Raw genomic sequence first — 18,060 nt, 5'->3', positions numbered from 1 at the left:
TCTCTTCTAAGTTATTTTTGTAATCCTCTTTCTTGGACCTTTGTTAGGTCTCTTTCAGGGATTACTTTTATAACTTGTTTTGTAGGAAACCAACTTCGTTAGGTCGATCACTTCTAAGTTATAGCAATTCCTCTTTAATAGGGTTGGCCAGACCTCTTTTCAAGGATTTGCTGATAACTTGGGTTGACTTGGTCCGACTTTTTAGTGTCAGCCAGTCTTTTTAAGTTATTATATAGCAATCCATAAGACCTCGTCAGGTTCTTTTTGGGATCACTTTCGATAACTTCTTGCATTATTCTGTGTTCATCTTTGCCGATTCGTAGATGGTGCTTTCTGTCCCGGTTTGATCATCCTTTAGGTGAATCGCATTTTTACCTTTGTCGGACGATCATTCCTAGCGAGATCGTACAGTGAATCTGTTTTTCACTTTCTGTCGATCTGTTGCTTTATAATCGGACGATGAATGCTTCAGATTAATCCGTCTTGATTGAGCAGTGAATTTGGTTTTCACTTTGTCGACCTTTGTCGAAATCAAACGATGAATTCGGTTTTCATCGTGGTCGGGCGGTAAAGTTGGTTTTCACCTTGCCGACCTGTCGCTTTGTAATCGAACGATGAATTTGGCTTTCATCTTGCCGACTTTGTCGTGATCGGACGGTGAATTTGGTTTTCACCGTGCCGACCTTTGTCGTGATTGGGCGATGAATTTGGTTTTCACCTTGCCGACCTGTCGTAATCGGACGTCTTGGTAGGAAACTTTTTAGGGAATCTGCGAACTTTTAAACAATAAAATGAGGATATGAATAAGAGTGTGTACATGTTAGTGCTTACCCTTCTAGGTCAGGCAATCTTTTAAATCTCAGCCTGGCGCCTTTTGCAGGCATGCCATGACCTTGGTAGCTCTCGCCCCTCGAGGTCGGACACTTTGTGGTGACCTTTCCCCAGTACTTCCGTGACTTGGCAGGGTCCTTTCCAATTAACTGCTAGCTTTTCCTCTCCCGATCGACTTGTTTCGATATCATTTACGATGAGCTTTTCCGTTGTAGAGGATCGTTTTGGAAGATCCTTCTTCGACTTCTACCGGTATCATTGCCTCCATTCCATAAGCCAATCGGAAAGGTGATTCCTTTATGGTGGAATGTGGAGTTGTCCGATATGCCCATGGGACTTGTGGGAGCTCTTCAACCCAAGCTCCCTTTGCGTCCTGTAGCCTCCATTTTAACCCGACAAGTATGACCTTATTGGCAGCTTCTGCTTGTCCATTAGCCTATGGGTGTTCTACGGGTGTGAATTGGTGCTTTATTTTCAAGTCGGCTACCAACTTTCTAAAGCCTGCGTTTGTGAATTGAGTGTCATTGTCTGTGGTGATAGAGTAAGGAACCCCACACCTTGTAACAATGTTTCTGTACAAGAATTTCTGACTTCTTTGAGCAGTGGCATTAGCTAGGGGCTCTGCCTCAATCCATTTTGTGAAGTAATCCACCCCTACAATGAGGAACAAGACTTGTCCCGATCCTTGGGGAAGGGGTCCGAGGAGGTCGAGTCCCCATTCTGCGAACGGCCAAGGTGATGTTACATTGATGAGCTCCTCTGGTGGGGCAATGTAGAAGCTAACATGCTTTTGATGTAAAGCTTTAGACTTTGTATTTGGGTTTTTGCTCTCTTGTTGCCTCCAAAGGGTGCCCCTGGACTTTCTTGTGAGTCCTGGGGTTTCCCTTTTACTGTTGTGTCTGACACTTGATGTTTTGCTGTTATTGTCCGAGTTGTTTCCTTATTTGTCCGAGTTGTTTGGTAATAACCCCATGGTTGACCTATGTCTTCTTGAAAAAATATTACTGAGATGTCTACTAAGATCCCGGACGGCATATCTGATTGACTGGATTCCATAGTTTTAATGCGTGTTACTGTGGCTGACCTTGAGTACTGTGTGCGACTTAGGAGGTTCCGTAGAATGAGTTGGTGTCATCGGACCCCGAGGAGAGGGTTTGTTTTCCTTCCTTGTTGTGGTCTTGTAATGTAGCCTGGATGAGGCTTCTGTTATTGCCTCCTGGTTTGGTGTTGGCTAGTTTTGAAAATGCATCAGCTCGGGCATTCTGCTCCCGAGGTATGTGTTGGACTTCATATTCTCCGAATTGTCCGAGCTGTTTTTGGTTTTTGTCCAGGGTCCCCCGAATTGTCCGGGCTATTTTTTCATGGTGGGATCCTCAGCTTGGTTGCTCCCTTCTATATTTGAGGTGACTACTTGTGAATCACTAGACACGGTAAGCTCCTATCTTCTTAGCTAGCCTTAAACCAGCCAGTAGTGCCTCGTATTCAGCTTGGTTGTTTAGCTTGATTTGGCTTCCCTGATCGCTTTCTATAATTACACCTGCACCACTCCCGGTTTTGTTTGGAGAGTCGTCCTTGTAGAGTTTCCATTTTGTAGGAGTTCCCGGGGTGTCAGTGTACTCTGTAATGAAGTCGGCCAGATACTGTGATTTGATGGCTGTCCGAGCTTCATGTCGAAGATCAAATTTAGATAACTCGATTGCCCACTGTAGGATTCTTCCAGCTAAGTCTATTTTCTGTAGGGTGCTTTTTATGGGCTGGTTGGTCCGAACTCTAATATTGTGAGCTTGAAAATATGGGCAGAGTTGTCGAGAAGAGAATGTGAGGGCGTAGGCGAACTTTTCTATCTTTTGATAGTTTAGTTCGGCCCCTTGTAGAGCCTTGATGATGAAGTAGACGAGTTGTTGCCCACTTTTGTCTTCTTTAACTGGTGATGAGGCTATTGCCCGACTTCCTACTACGAGGTATAATATGAGCTTTTCACTTTCCCTTGGTCGGGTAAGAATGGGTGGTTGCCCCAAGAATTTTTGTAATCTCGGAAGGCTTGTTTGCACCCCGTTGTCCTATTCAAACCTCTCTCCCTTCCTTAATATCCCTCTTTGAGGTGTCCTTTGTGAGATGATTTAGAGATCCCTCCTCCTGCGAATCCTCCATGAACATGTCTCTCAGGGGTATGAGGTGGACGTTCAACTCGTCCGACCTCTTTGGCGTGAGACACTCAACTCCTCCGACTCGTCTGACTTCTTTGGCATGAGACATTCAACTTGTCCGACCTCTTTGGTGTGAGGACGACCTTCATCTCATCCGACCTCTTTGGGGTGAGGTGGACCTTCAACTCGTCCGACCTCTTTGGGGTGAGGTGGACCTTCAACTCGTCCGACCTCTTCGGTGTGAGGTGGACCTTCAACGCGTCCGACCTCTTCGGTGTGCGGTGGACCTTCAACGCGTCCGACCTCTTCAGTGTGAGGTGGACCCTCAACGCGACCGACCTCTTTGGTTTTGGATTGGGCAAGGTGGTGGGATCTTCTCAGTATTGCGTATTTCTCGGTAGACATCCACAAGAGACACCCAAATGGGTGTAATTGTGGTATTTTCTAGTCTTCTCTCCATGTTGATCTTCTTTTTTCTTGGACTCTTTATCCTTATCCCGAGAGGAGTAAGAATGTTCAGTTTTTGAGATCTCTCCTAGTCGAGAGTTTTCCTCCATGTTGATGTACTTCTCTGCTCGTTCTTGTACCTCGTTTAGAGATGTTTGGGTGCTTCTTGGATATTGAGTGGCTAAAAGGTCCTTCTCGTAGACCATTGATGAAGCCCCTGATAGCTGCTTCTGTTGGCAGACTTTGTATCCCAGACATGTTTTGTTGAATCTTTCCATGTAGTTGCGAAGGCTTCTCTCGATCTCCTTGCTTGATCCCTAATAGGCTCGGTGCGTGTTTGGCTTTGTCCCTCTGGATGGAGAATAACGGATTACATCTGAGGCCTCCGTGAGATACATCCTGCTTCTGAAATTGCTAAGATGATGGCTTGGATCTGATGTGCCGTTGTACGGAGTCATGTCTGGAGCTTTGAAGTCCTTTGGGACCTTTAGCTTTCATGATCTCTTTGGTGAATGGATCTTGGTCCTTGCAGGAGCTATCCTCATGAGAGGATCGATTAGTTTTGACCTTGAGATCGGCTTCGAGTTTTAGGAGTTTGTCCTCCAATTCCCGGCGTCGCTTTATCTCCCTTTGTAGGTCTTTCTCAGCCTTTCGTTGATGTAGGGCTTCTTCTTCCAGTTGTTTTAAACGGTCTCGAAGCGCCTCCATGGCTCCCGCATTTGGAGAATCCTTTTCGTTGTTAAGTTGAGGAATATCCTTTGGTGTAGCGTCCGCGTTTTTGTGCGGCGTTCTATCCTCTAGATCTGAATCGTGGTCATTGTCATGGTTGTCTGCCATGGTGGTAGGATGACTTCCAAGTTCCCCGGCAATGGCGCCAATGTTCTGAGGGTTACCTGAAACTGTAGGTCGATCTCGGACGAGATCTTCTGTACTGGTCGGAACTGTTGTGTCCGACTTATTGATGATGGCTGGAGCCGCCGTGTCCGACTTGTTGGACTTGGTGGTGGTGCTGATCCTTCGTCCTTGGAGGGTGGGGGTACCTGCAAGGGACTCCGATGCTTAAGTTAGCAAGGGTATTAAGCAGGTATTGAGTAGAATCAGAGTATGAGTTATACCTAGGTGCTCCAGTGTATTTATAATGGTGTGGAGTGACCTTTCTAGATAAGATAAGTTAGTTATCTTATCTTATCTTATCTTATCTTTTGGGTGAGGTCAACTTATCTTCAAGGGAACCGCCTCATCTTTCTGGGCTCTGACCGCCTTTAGATTTGGGCTGTGCTCCTTCGTTTTGGGCCTACTTTGGGCTCCTATGGCGATTTGGCCGAGCTCTTTGAGAAGAGGTCGGTCAGCTTGTTGCTAAACATCCCGGGTCGGACAGCTTGACCCAGGGTATGAACAGTTTTAATGCGTGTTACTGTGGCTGACCCTGAATACTGTATGCGACTTAGGAGGTTCTGTAGAATTTGTAGGGATAGAGATGAGGAGAAGAATTATGAGCTGGTGTCGCCGGACCTTGAGGAGAGGGTTTGTTTTCCTTCCTTGTTGTGGTCTTGTAATATATCCTGGATGAGGCTTCTGTTATTGCCCCCTGGTTTGGTGTTGGCTAGTTTTGAAGATGCATCAGATCGGGCATTCTGCCTCCGAGGTATGTGTTGGACTTCATATTCCCCGAATTGTCCGAGCTATTAGTGCTGGCTGATTTCGAAAGTGCATCAGCTCGGGCATTCTGCTCCCGAGGTATGTGTCAGACTTCATATTTCTCGAAATGTCCGAGCTGTTTTCTGTTTTTGTCCAGGGTCCCCCGAATTACCCGAGGTATTTTTTTCATGGTGGAATTCTCAGCTTGGTTGCTCCCTTCTATTTTTGAGGTGACTATTTGTGAATCACTAGACACGGTAAGCTCCTACCTTCTTTAGCTAGCCTTAAACCAGCCAGTAGTGCCACATATTCAGCTTGGTTATTTAGCTTCATTTGGCTTCCCTGATCGCTTTTTTTAATTACACCTGTACCACTCCCGGTTTTGATTGAAGAGTCGTCCATGTAGAGATTCCATTTTGTAGGAGTTCCCGGGGTGTCAGTGTACTCTGTAATGAAGTCGGCCAGATATTGTGATTTGATGGCTGTCTGAGCTTCATGTCGAAGATCGAATTCGGGTAACTCGGTTGCCCACTGTAGGATTCTTCCAGCTAAGTCTGTTTTCTGTAGGATGCCTTTTATGGGCTAGTTGGTCCGAACTCTAATAGTGTGAGCTTGAAAATATGGTGGAGTTGTTGAGAGGTGAGTATGAGGGGGTTTGTTGAACTTTTTCTATCTTTTTCTATCTTTTTCTCTCCTCTTGCGAATCCTCCATGAACATGTCTCTCAGGGGTGTGAGGTGGATGTTCAACTCGTCCGACCTCTTTGGTGTGAGATGTTCAGCTCGTCCGATCTCTTTAGTGTGTGGACATTCAACTCGTCCGACCTCTTTGGTGTGAGGTGGATGTTCAACTTGTCCGACCTCTTTGGTGTGAGGTGGACCTTCAACTGGTCCGACCTCTTTGGTGTGAGGTAGACCTTCAACTCGTCCGACCTCTTTGGCGTGAGGTGGACCTTCAACGCGTCCGACCTCTTCGGTGTGAGGTGGACCTTCAACGCGTCCGACCTCTTCGGTGTGAGGTGGTGGGATCTTCTCAGTGTTGCATATTTCTCGGTAGACATCCATAAGAGACACCCGAAGGGGTGTAATTATGGTATTTTAAAGGCTTCTCTCCATGTTGATCTTCTTTCTTCTTGGACTTTTTATCCTTATCCCGAGAGGAGTAGGAATGTTCGGTTTTTGAGATCTCTCCTAGTTGAGAGTTTTCCTCCATGTTGATGTACTTCTCTGCTCGTTCTTGTACCTCGTTCAGAGATGTTTGGGTGCTTCTTGGATATTGAGTGGCGAAAAGGTCCTTCTCGTAGACCATTGATGAGGCCCCTGATAGCTGCTTCTGTTGGCAGACTTTGTATGCCCAGACATGTTTTGTTGAATCTTTCCATGTAGTTGCGAAGGCTCTCTCGATCTCCTTGCTTGATCCCTAATAGGCTCGATGCGTGTTTGGCTTTGTCTTTCTGGATGGAGAATAACGGATTGCATCTGAGGCCTCCGTGAGATACATCCTGCTTCTGAAATTGCTAAGATGATGGCTTGGATCTGATGTGCCGTCGTGCGGAGTCATGTCTGGAGCTTTGAAGTCCTTTGGGACCTTTAGCTTTCATGATCTCTTTGGTGAATGGATCTTGGTCCTTGTAGGAGCTATCCTCATGAGAGGATCGATTAGCTTTGGCCTTGAGATTGGCTTCGAGTTTTTGGAGTTTGTCCTCCAACCCGGCATCGCTTTATCTCCTTTTGTAGGTCTTTCTCAGCCTCTCGTTGATGTAGGGCTTCTTCTTCCAGTTGTTTTAAACGGTCTTGAAGCGCCTCCATGGCTTCTGCGTTTGGAGAATCCTTTTCGTTGTTAAGTTGAGAAGTATCCTTTGGTGTAGTGTCCGTATTTTTGTGCGGCATTCTATCCTCTAGATCTGAGTCGTGGTCGTTGTCATGGTCGTTCGCAATGGTGATGGGATGACTTCCAGGATCCCCGGCAATGGCGCCAATGTTTCGAGGGTTACCTGAAACTAGAGGTCGATCTCGGACGAGATCTTCTATGCTGGTCAGAGCTGCGGAGTCCGATCTGATGATCGTGGTCAGAGTCGCTGTGTCCAACTCGTTAGACTTGGTGATGATGCTGATCCTTCGTCCCCGGAGGGTGGGGGTTACCTGCAAGGGACTCCGATGCTTAAGTTAGCAAGGGTATTAAATAGGTATTGAGTAGAATCAGAGTATGAGTTATACCTGGGTGCTCCAGTGTATTTATAATGGTGAGGAGTGACCTCTCTGGAGATAAGATAGTTATCTTATCTTATCTTTGAGTGAAGTCATCTTATCTTTAGGGGAACCGCCTTTATCTTTCTGGGCTTTGGCTGCCTTTAGATTGGGCTGTGTTCCTTCATTTTGGACCTGCTTTGGGCTCCTTTGGCAATTTGGCCGAGCTCTTTGAGAAGAGGTCGGATAGTCTGACCTAAAGAGGTCGGTCGGCTTTTCGCTAAACATCCCGGGTCGGACAGCTTGACCCAGGGTATGAACAATTATACTATTTAATACTAAAATATGAGCTTTAAATCGCAAAACTGCTCCCGAAAATACTTTTGTTCGACTACGTACACCCATACATGCCATACAACTTACAAAAACTCATAAAGGATACATCTATATATATATATATATATATATATATATATATATATATATATATATATATATATATATATATATATATATATATATAATATTACAAGCATTATCCAATACAATGCCTAACCCTCTTACAGAAAATATCAAGATAAAGGCGAGGGTACAAAAATAATCTAAGGCAATACAGAGCATCTCAATAACAAATAAATAAACTCTTCGTGACTTCTGTACCCATATCCTGAAAAGGGAAAAAATGTAGGGGGGTGAGAACATCATCCTCGAAAGGGTTCTCAGTAGAGGGTTTTTGAAAATTACTATAATAGGATACGTGAAGATAAACCGTACTAGTGATTAACATCCGTCTTCACCTTGCCGACCTGTCGCTTTGTAATCGGACGATGAATTTGGCTTTCATCTTGCCGACTTTGTCGTGATCGGACGGTGAATTTGGTTTTCACCGTGCCGACCTTTGTCGTGATTGGGCGAAGAATTTGGTTTTCACCTTGCCGACCTGTCGTAATCGGACGTCTTGGTAGGAAACTTTTTAGGGAATCTGCGAACTTTTAAACAATAAAATGAGGATATGAATAAGAGTGTGTACATGTTAGTGCTTACCCTTCTAGGTCAGGCAATCTTTTAGATCTCAGCCTGGCGCCTTTTGCAGGCATGCCATGACCTTGGTAGCTCTCGCCCCTCGAGGTCGGACACTTTGTGGTGACCTTTCCCCAGTACTTCCGTGACTTGGCAGGGTCCTTTCCAATTAGCTGCTAGCTTTCCCTCTCCCGATCGACTTGTTTCGATATCATTTAGGATGAGCTTTTTCGTTGTAGAGGATCGTTTTGGAAGATCCTTGTTCGACTTCTACCGGTATCATTGCCTCCATTCCATAAGCCAATCGGAAAGGTGATTCCTTTATGGTGGAATGTGGAGTTGTCCGATATGCCCATGGGACTTGTGGGAGCTCTTCAACCCAAGCTCCCTTTGCATCCTGTAGCCTCCATTTTAACCCGACAAGTATGACCTTATTGGCAGCTTCTGCTTGTCCATTAGCCTATGGGTGTTCTACGGGTGTGAATTGGTGCTTTATTTTCAAGTCGGCTACCAACTTTCTAAAGCCTGCGTTTGTGAATTGAGTGTCATTGTCTGTGGTGATGGAGTAAGGAACCCCACACCTTGTAACAATGTTTCTGTACAAGAATTTCCGACTTCTTTGAGCAGTGGCATTAGCTAGGGGCTCTGCCTCAATCCATTTTGTGAAGTAATCCACCCCTACAATGAGGAACAAGACTTGTCCCGATCCTTGGGGAAGGGGTCCGAGGAGGTCGAGTCCCCATTCTGCGAACGGCCAAGGTGATGTTACATTGATGAGGTCCTCTGGTGGGGCAATGTAGAAGCTAACATGCTTTTGATGTAAAGCTTTAGACTTTGTATTTGGGTTTTTGCTCTCTTGTTGCCTCCAAAGGGTGCCCCTGGACTTTCTTGTGAGTCCTGGCGTTTCCCTTTTACTGTTGTGTCTGACACTTGATGTTTTGCTGTTATTGTCCGAGTTGTTTCCTTATTTGTCCGAGTTGTTTGGTAATAACCCCATGGTTGACCTATGTCTTCTTGAAAAAATATTGCTGAGATGTCTACTAAGATCCTGGACGGCATATCTGATTGACTGGATTCCATAGTTTTAATGTGTGTTACTGTGGCTGACCTTGAGTACTGTGTGCGACTTAGGAGGTTCCGTAGAATGAGTTGGTGTCATCGGACCCCGAGGAGAGGGTTTGTTTTCCTTCCTTGTTGTGGTCTTGTAATGTAGCCTGGATGAGGCTTCTGTTATTGCCTCCTGGTTTGGTATTGGCTAGTTTTGAAAATGCATCAGCTCGGGCATTCTGCTCCCGAGGTATGTGTTGGACTTCATATTCCCCGAATTGTCCGAGCTGTTTTTGGTTTTTGTCCAGGGTCCCCCGAATTGTCCGGGCTATTTTTTCATGGTGGGATCCTCAGCTTGGTTGCTCCCTTCTATATTTGAGGTGACTACATGTGAATCACTAGACACGGTAAGCTCCTATCTTCTTAGCTAGCCTTAAACCAGCCAGTAGTGCCTCGTATTCAGCTTGGTTGTTTAGCTTGATTTGGCTTCCCTGATTGCTTTCTATAATTACACCTGCACCACTCCCGGTTTTGTTTGGTGAGTCGTCCTTGTAGAGTTTCCATTTTGTAGGAGTTCCCGGGGTGTCAGTGTACTCTGTAATGAAGTCGGCCAGATACTGTGATTTGATGGCTGTCTGAGCTTCATGTCGAAGATCAAATTCAGATAACTCGATTGCCCACTGTAGGATTCTTCCAGCTAAGTCTATTTTCTGTAGGGTGCTTTTTATGGGCTGGTTGGTCCGAACTCTAATATTGTGAGCTTGAAAATATGGGCAGAGTTGTCGAGAAGAGAATGTGAGGGCGTAGGCGAACTTTTCTATCTTTTGATAGTTTAGTTCGGCCCCTTGTAGAGCCTTGATGATGAAGTAGACGAGTTGTTGCCCACTTTTGTCTTCTTTAACTGGTGATGAGGCCATTGCCCGACTTCCTACTACGAGGTATAATATGAGCTTTTCACTTTCCCTTGGTCGGGTAAGAATGGGTGGTTGCCCCAAGAATTTTTGTAATCTCGGAAGGCTTGTTTGCACCCCGTTATCCTATTCAAACCTCTCTCCCTTCCTTAATATCCCTCTTTGAGGTGTCCTTTGCGAGATGATTTAGAGATCCCTCCTCCTGCGAATCCTCCATGAACATGTCTCTCAGGGGTATGAGGTGGACGTTCAACTCGTCCGACCTCTTTGGCGTGAGACACTCAACTCGTCCGACTCGTCTGACTTCTTTGGCATGAGACATTCAACTTGTCCGACCTCTTTGGTGTGAGGACGACCTTCATCTCATCCGACCGCTTTGGGGTGAGGTGGATCTTCAACTCGTCCGACCTCTTTGGGGTGAGGTGGACCTTCAACTCGTCCGACCTCTTCGGTGTGAGGTGGACCTTCAACGCGTCCGACCTCTTCGGTGTGCGGTGGACCTTCAACGCGTCCGACCTCTTCAGTGTGAGGTGGACCCTCAACGCGACCGACCTCTTTGGTTTTGGATTGGGCAAGGTGGTGGGATCTTCTCAGTATTGCGTATTTCTCGGTAGACATCCACAAGAGACACCCAAATGGGTGTAATTGTGGTATTTTCTAGGCTTCTCTCCATGTTGATCTTCTTTTTTCTTGGACTCTTTATCCTTATCCCGAGAGGAGTAAGAATGTTCAGTTTTTGAGATCTCTCCTAGTCGAGAGTTTTTCTCCATGTTGATGTACTTCTCTGCTCGTTCTTGTACCTCGTTTAGAGATGTTTGGGTGCTTCTTGGATATTGAGTGGCTAAAAGGTCCTTCTCGTAGACCATTGATGAAGCCCCTGATAGCTGCTTCTGTTGGCAGACTTTGTATCCCAGACATGTTTTGTTGAATCTTTCCATGTAGTTGCGAAGGCTTCTCTCGATCTCCTTGCTTGATCCCTAATAGGCTCGGTGCGTGTTTGGCTTTGTCCCTCTGGATGGAGAATAACGGATTACATCTGAGGCCTCCGTGAGATACATCCTGCTTCTGAAATTGCTAAGATGATGGCTTGGATCTGATGTGCCGTTGTACGGAGTCATGTCTGGAGCTTTGAAGTCCTTTGGGACCTTTAGCTTTCATGATCTCTTTGGTGAATGGATCTTGGTCCTTGCAGGAGCTATCCTCATGAGAGGATCGATTAGTTTTGACCTTGAGATCGGCTTCGAGTTTTAGGAGTTTGTCCTCCAATTCCCGGAGTCGCTTTATCTCCCTTTGTAGGTCTTTCTCAGCCTTTCGTTGATGTAGGCCTTCTTCTTCCAGTTGTTTTAAATGGTCTCGAAGCGCCTCCAAGGCTCCCGCATTTGGAGAATCCTTTTCGTTGTTAAGTTGAGGAATATCCTTTGGTGTAGCGTCCGCGTTTTTGTGCGGCGTTCTATCCTCTAGATCTGAATCGTGGTCATTGTCATGGTTATCTGCCATGGTGGTAGGATGACTTCCAAGTTCCCCGGCAATGGCGCCAATGTTCTGAGGGTTACCTGAAACTGTAGGTCGATCTCGGACGAGATCTTCTGTACTGGTCGGAACTGTTGTGTCCGACTTATTGATGATGGCTGGAGCCGCCGTGTCCGACTTGTTGGACTTGGTGGTGGTGCTGATCCTTCGTCCTTGGAGGGTGGGGGTACCTGCAAGGGACTCCGATGCTTAAGTTAGCAAGGGTATTAAGCAGGTATTGAGTAGAATCAGAGTATGAGTTATACCTAGGTGCTCCAGTGTATTTATAATGGTGTGGAGTGACCTTTCTAGATAAGATAAGTTAGTGGTGCGCGAAATTGTGATCACTACAACTTCACACAACTAACCAGCAAGTGCACTGGGTCGTCCAAGTAATACCTTACGTGAGTAAGGGTCGATCCCACGGAGATTGTTACTATTGAAGCAAGCTATGGTCATCTTGTAAATCTTAGTCAGGCAAACTCAATTGTATATGATGATGAACGAAAATAATATAAAGATAAGGATAGTGATACTTATGTATATCATTGGTGTAAGAGCTTCAGACAAGTGTATGAAGATGCCTTCCCTTCCGTCTCTCTGCTTTCCTACTGCCTTCATCCAATCCTTCTTACTCCTTTCCATGGCAAGCTCATGTAGGGTCTCACTGTTGTCAGCAGCTACCTCCCATCCGCGCAGTGAAAGCTAATGCACGCACTCTGTCACAGTGCTGCCAATCACCGGTTTGGTTCCCTCCCCTACCGGAATAGAATCACTCTTTTGCGTCTGTCACTAACGCCCAGTAGGTTACAGGTTTGAAGCACGTCACAGTCATTCAATCATTGAATCCTACTCAGAATACCACAGACAAGGTTAGACCTTCCGGATTCTCTTAAATGCTGCCATCAAGTCCTGCCTTTACCACGAAGACTCTGATCTCACGGAATGGTTGGCTCGTTTGTCAGGCGAGCACTCGGTTGTCAGGCGATCAACCATGCATCGTGCAATCAGGAATCCAAGAGATATTCACTAAGCCTCAGATGCTTGTAGAACAAGAATGGTTGTCAGTCACCTTGTTCATGGGTGAGAATGGTGATGGGCGTCAATCATCACCTTCATCATGTTGAAGAACAAGTGATATCTTGGATAAAGAACAAGCGGAATTGAATAGAAGAACAATAGTAATTGCATTAATACTCGAGGTACAGCAGAGCTCCACACCTTAATCTATGGTGTGTAGAAACTCCACCGTTGAAAATACATAAGAACAAGGTCTAGGCATGGCCGAATGGCCAGCCTCCCAAAGAGGGTTCAATCATAAAAACATGATCAAAAGATCTTCTAAAAGCCCTCTAAAAGCTCTCTAATACAATAGTAAAAGGTCCTACTTATAGAAAACTAGTAGCCTAAGGTTTACAGAAATGAGTAAATGACATAAAAATCCACTTCCGGGCCCACTTGGTGTGTGCTTGGGCTGAGCAATGAAGTAATTTCGTGTAGAGACTCTCCTTGGAGTTAAACGCCAGCTTTAGTGCCAGTTTGGGCGTTTAACTCCCAATTAGGTGCCAGTTCCGGCGTTTAACGCTGGAATTTCTTGAGGTGACTTTGAACGCCGGTTTGGGCCATCAAATCTTGGGCAAAGTATGGACTATTATATATTGCTGGAAAGCCCAGGATGTCTACTTTCCAACGCCGTTGAGAGCGCGCCAATTGGGCTTCTGTAGCTCCAGAAAATTCACTTCGAGTGCAGGGAGGTCAGAATCCAACAGCATCTGCAGTCCTTTTGAGTCTCTGGATCAGATTTTTGCTCAGATCCCTCAATTTCAGCCAGAAAATACCTGAAATCACAGAAAAACACACAAACTCATAGTAAAGTCCAGAAAAGTGAATTTTAACTAAAAACTAATAAAAATATACTAAAAACTAACTAGATCATACTAAAAATATACTAAAAACAATGCCAAAAAGCATACAAATTATCCGCTCATCACAACACCAAACTTAAATTGTTGCTTGTCCCCAAGCAACTGAAAGTCAAATAAGATAAAAAGAAGAGAATATGCAATGAACTCCAAAAACATCTATGAAGATCAGTATCAATTAGATGAGCGGGGCTTTTATCTTTTTGTCTCTGAATAGTTTTGGCATCTCACTCTATCCCTTGTAATTCAGAATGATTGGCTTCTTTAGGAACTTAGAATCCAGATAGTGTTAATGATTCTCCTAGTAAGGTATGATGATTCTTGAACATAGCTATTTCTTGAGTCTTGGCCGTGGCCCAAAGCACTCTGTCTTCCAGTATTACCACCGGATACATACATGCCACAGACACATAATTGGGTGAACCTTTTTAGATTGTGACTCAGCTTTGCTAAAGTCCCCAATTAGAGGTGTCCAGGGTTCTTAAGCACACTCTTATTGCCTTGGATCACAACTCTTATTTCTTTCTCTTTTTTTTTCTTTTTTTATATATTTTTTTTTCGTTTTTTTTTTTCGTTTGCTTCTTTCTCTTTTTTTTTGTATTCACTGCTTTTTCTTGCTTCAAGAATCATTTTTCTATGATTTTTCAGATCTTCAGTAACATGTCTCCTTTTTCATCATTCTTTCAAGAGCCAACATTCATGAACCACAAATTCAAAAGACATATGCACTGTTCAAGCATACATTCAGAGAACAAAAGTGTTGCCACCACATCAAAATAATTAAACTATTATAAAATTCAGAATTCATGCTATTCTTTCCTTTTCAATTAAGCACGTTTTTATTTAAGAGAGGTGATGGATTCATAGGACATTCATAGCTTTAAGGCATAGACACTAAGACACTAATGATCACAAGACACAAACATGGATAAACATAAAGCATAAAAATTCGAAAAACAGAAGAATAAAGAACAAGGAAATCAAGGAACGGGTCCACCTTAGTGATGGCGGCTCTTTCTTGCTCTTGAAGATCCTATGGAGTGCTTGAGCTCCTCAATGTCTCTTCCTTGTCTTTGTTGCTCCTCCCTCATGATTCTTTGGTCTTCTCTAATTTCATGGAGGAGAATGGAGTGTTCTTGATGCTCCACCCTTAGTTGTCCCATGTTGGAACTTAACTCTCCTAGGGAGGTGTTCAGTTGCTCCCAGTAGTTTTGTGGAGGAAAGTGCATCCCTTGAGGTATCTCAGGGATCTCTTGATGAGAGGGGTCTCTTGTGTACTCCATCCTTTTCTTGGTGATGGGCTTGTCCTCATCAATGGGGGTATCTCCTTCTATGTCAACTCCAACTGAATAACAGAGGTGACAGATGAGATGAGGAAAGGCTAACCTTGCCAAAGTGGAGGTCTTGTCCGCCATCTTGTAGAGTTCTTGGGCTATAACCTCATGAACTTCCACTTCTTCTCCAATCATGATGCTATGGATCATGATAGCCCGGTCTATGGTAACTTCGGACCGGTTGCTAGTGGGAATGATTGAGCGTTGTATGAACTCTAACCATCCTCTAGCCACGGGCTTGAGGTCATGCCTTCTCAATTGAACCGGCTTTCCTCTTGAATCTTGCCTCCATTGTGCGCCCTCTTCACATATGGTTGTGAGGACTTGGTCCAACCTTTGATCAAAGTTGACCCTTCTAGTGTAAGGATGCTCATCTCCTTGCATCATAGGCAAGTTGAACGCCACCCTCACACTCTCCGGACTAAAATCCAAGTATTTCCCCCGAACCATAGTGAGATAATTCTTTGGATTCGGGTTCACACTTTGGTCATGGTTCTTGGTGATCCATGCATTGGCATAGAACTCTTGAACCATCAAGATTCCGACTTGTTGAATGGGGTTGGTAAGTACTTCCCAACCTCTTCTTCGGATCTCATGGCGGATCTCCGGATATTCACCCTTTTTGAGTGAAAAGGGGACTTCGGGGATCACCTTCTTCAAGGCCACAACTTCATAGAAGTGGTCTTGATACACCCTTGAGAGGAATCTATCCATCTCCCATGACTCGGAGGTGGAAGCTTTTGCCTTCCCTTTCCTCTTTTTAGAGGTTTCTCCGGCCTTGGATGCCATAAATGGTTATGAAAAAGCAACACTTTTACCACACCAATCTTAAAATGTTTGCTCGTCCTCGAGCAAAAGAAGAAAGAAGAGAGTAGAAGAAGAAGAAATGAGGAAGAGGGAGATGGTAGTGTGTTCGGCCAAGAAGGGAAAGAAAGGGTGTTTAGGTTGTGTGAAAATGAAGAGTTGAAGAAGGGTATTTATAGGAGAGAGGGGGGTAAAGGTTCGGCCATGGAGGGTGGGTTTGGGAGGGAAAGTGGTTTGAATTTGAAGGGTGAGGTTGGTGGGGATTTATGAAAGATGGATGTGAGTGGTGAAGAGAAAGATGGGATTTGATAGGTGAAGGGTTTTTGGGGAGGAGGTATTGAGGTGATTGGTGAATGGGGGAAGAAGAGAGAGAGTGATGGTGGGGTCCTGTGGGGTCCACAGATCCTGTGGTGTCAAGGAAAAGTCATCCCTGCACCAAATGTTGCTCAAAATCACGTTTTGAGCTATTTCTGGCGTTAAACGCCGGGCTGGTGCCCATTCCTGGCGTTTAACGCCAGGTTGTTGCCCTTTACTGGCGTTTAACGCCAGTCTGGTGCCCCTTTCTGGCGTTAAACGCCCAGAATGGTGCCAGACTGGGCGTTAAACGCCCAACAGCTAGCATTACTGGCGTTTGAACGCCAGCTTCTTCTCCTCCAGGGTGTGCTGTTTTTCTTCCTGTTTTTCATTCTGTTTTTGCTTTTTTCATTGTTTTTGTGACTTCTTATGATCATCAACCTACAAAAAAGATAAAATAACAAAAGAAAATAGTTATCTATAAAACATTGGGTTGCCTCCCAACAAGCGCTTCTTTAATGTCATTAGCTTGACAGAGGACTCTCATGGAGCCTCAGAGATGCTCAGAACCGTGTTGGAACCTCCCAACACCAAACTTAGAGTTTGAATGTGGGGGTTCAACACCAAACTTAGAGTTTGGTTGTGGCCTCCCAACACCAAACTTAGAGTTTGACTGTGGGGGCTCTGCTTGGCTCTGTTTTGAGAGAAGCTCTTCATGCTTCCTCTCCATGATGATAGAGGGATGTCCTTGGGCCTTAAACACCAAGGATTCTTCATTCACTTGAATGATCAACTCTCCTCTATCAACATCAATCACAGCCTTTGCTGTGGCTAGGAAGGGTCTGCCAAGGATGATGGATTCATCCATGCACTTCCCAGTCTCTAGGACTATGAAATCAGTAGGGATGTAATGGTCTTCAATCTTCACCAAAACATTCTCTACAAGTCCATGAGCTTGTTTTCTTGAGTTGTCTGCCATCTCTAATGAGATTCTTGCAGCTTGCACCTCAAGGATCCCTAATTTCTCCATTACAGAGAGGGGCATGAGGTTTACACTTGACCCTAAGTCACACAAGGCCTTCTTGAAGTTCATGGTGCCTATGGTACAAGGTATAGAAAACTTCCCAGGATCCTGCCTCTTTTGAGGCAGTTTCTGCCTAGACAAGTCATCCAGTTCTTTGGTGAGCAAGGGAGGTTCATCGTCCCAAGTCTCATTTCCAAATAACTTGTCATTTAGCTTCATGATTGCTCCAAGGTATTTAGCAACTTGCTCTTCAGTGATATACTCATCCTCTTCAGAGGAAGAATACTCATCAGAGCTCATGAATGGCAGGAGTAAGTCCAATGGAATCTCTATGGTCTCATTTTGAGCCTCAGATTCCCATTGTTCCTCATTGAGGAACTCAGAGGAGATTGGTACACACCCACTGAGGTCTTCCTCAGTGGCGTCCTCCTCCTCTCTTTCCTCTCCATATTCGGCCATGTCTATGGCTTTGCACTCTCCTTTTGGATTTTCTTCTGTATTACTTGGGAGAGTGCTAGGAGGGAGTTTAGTAACTTTCTTGCTCAGCTGACCCACTTGTCCTTCCAAATTTCTGATGGAGGACCTTGTTTCATTCATGAAACTTTGAGTGGTCTTTATTAGATCAGAGACCATTGTTGCTAAGTCAGAAGTATTCTGCTTAGAACTCTCTGTTTGTTGCTGAGAAGATGATGGAAAAGGCTTGCCATTGCTAAACCTGTTTCTTCCACCATTATTGTTATTGAAACCTTGTTGAGGTCTCTCTTGATTCTTCCATGAGAGATTTGGGTGATTTCTCCATGAAGAATTATAGGTGTTTCCATAGGGTTCTCCTAGGTAATTCACCTCTTCCATGGAAGGGTTCTCAGGATCATAAGCTTCTTCCTCAGATGAAGCTTCCTTAGTACTGTTTGGTGCATTTTGCATTCCAGACAGACTTTGAGAGATCA

Source organism: Arachis stenosperma, chromosome 2, assembly GCF_014773155.1.
Source record: "Arachis stenosperma cultivar V10309 chromosome 2, arast.V10309.gnm1.PFL2, whole genome shotgun sequence".
Classification (NCBI taxonomy): domain Eukaryota; kingdom Viridiplantae; phylum Streptophyta; class Magnoliopsida; order Fabales; family Fabaceae; genus Arachis; species Arachis stenosperma.
Note: the sequence above shows the minus strand (reverse complement) of the source record.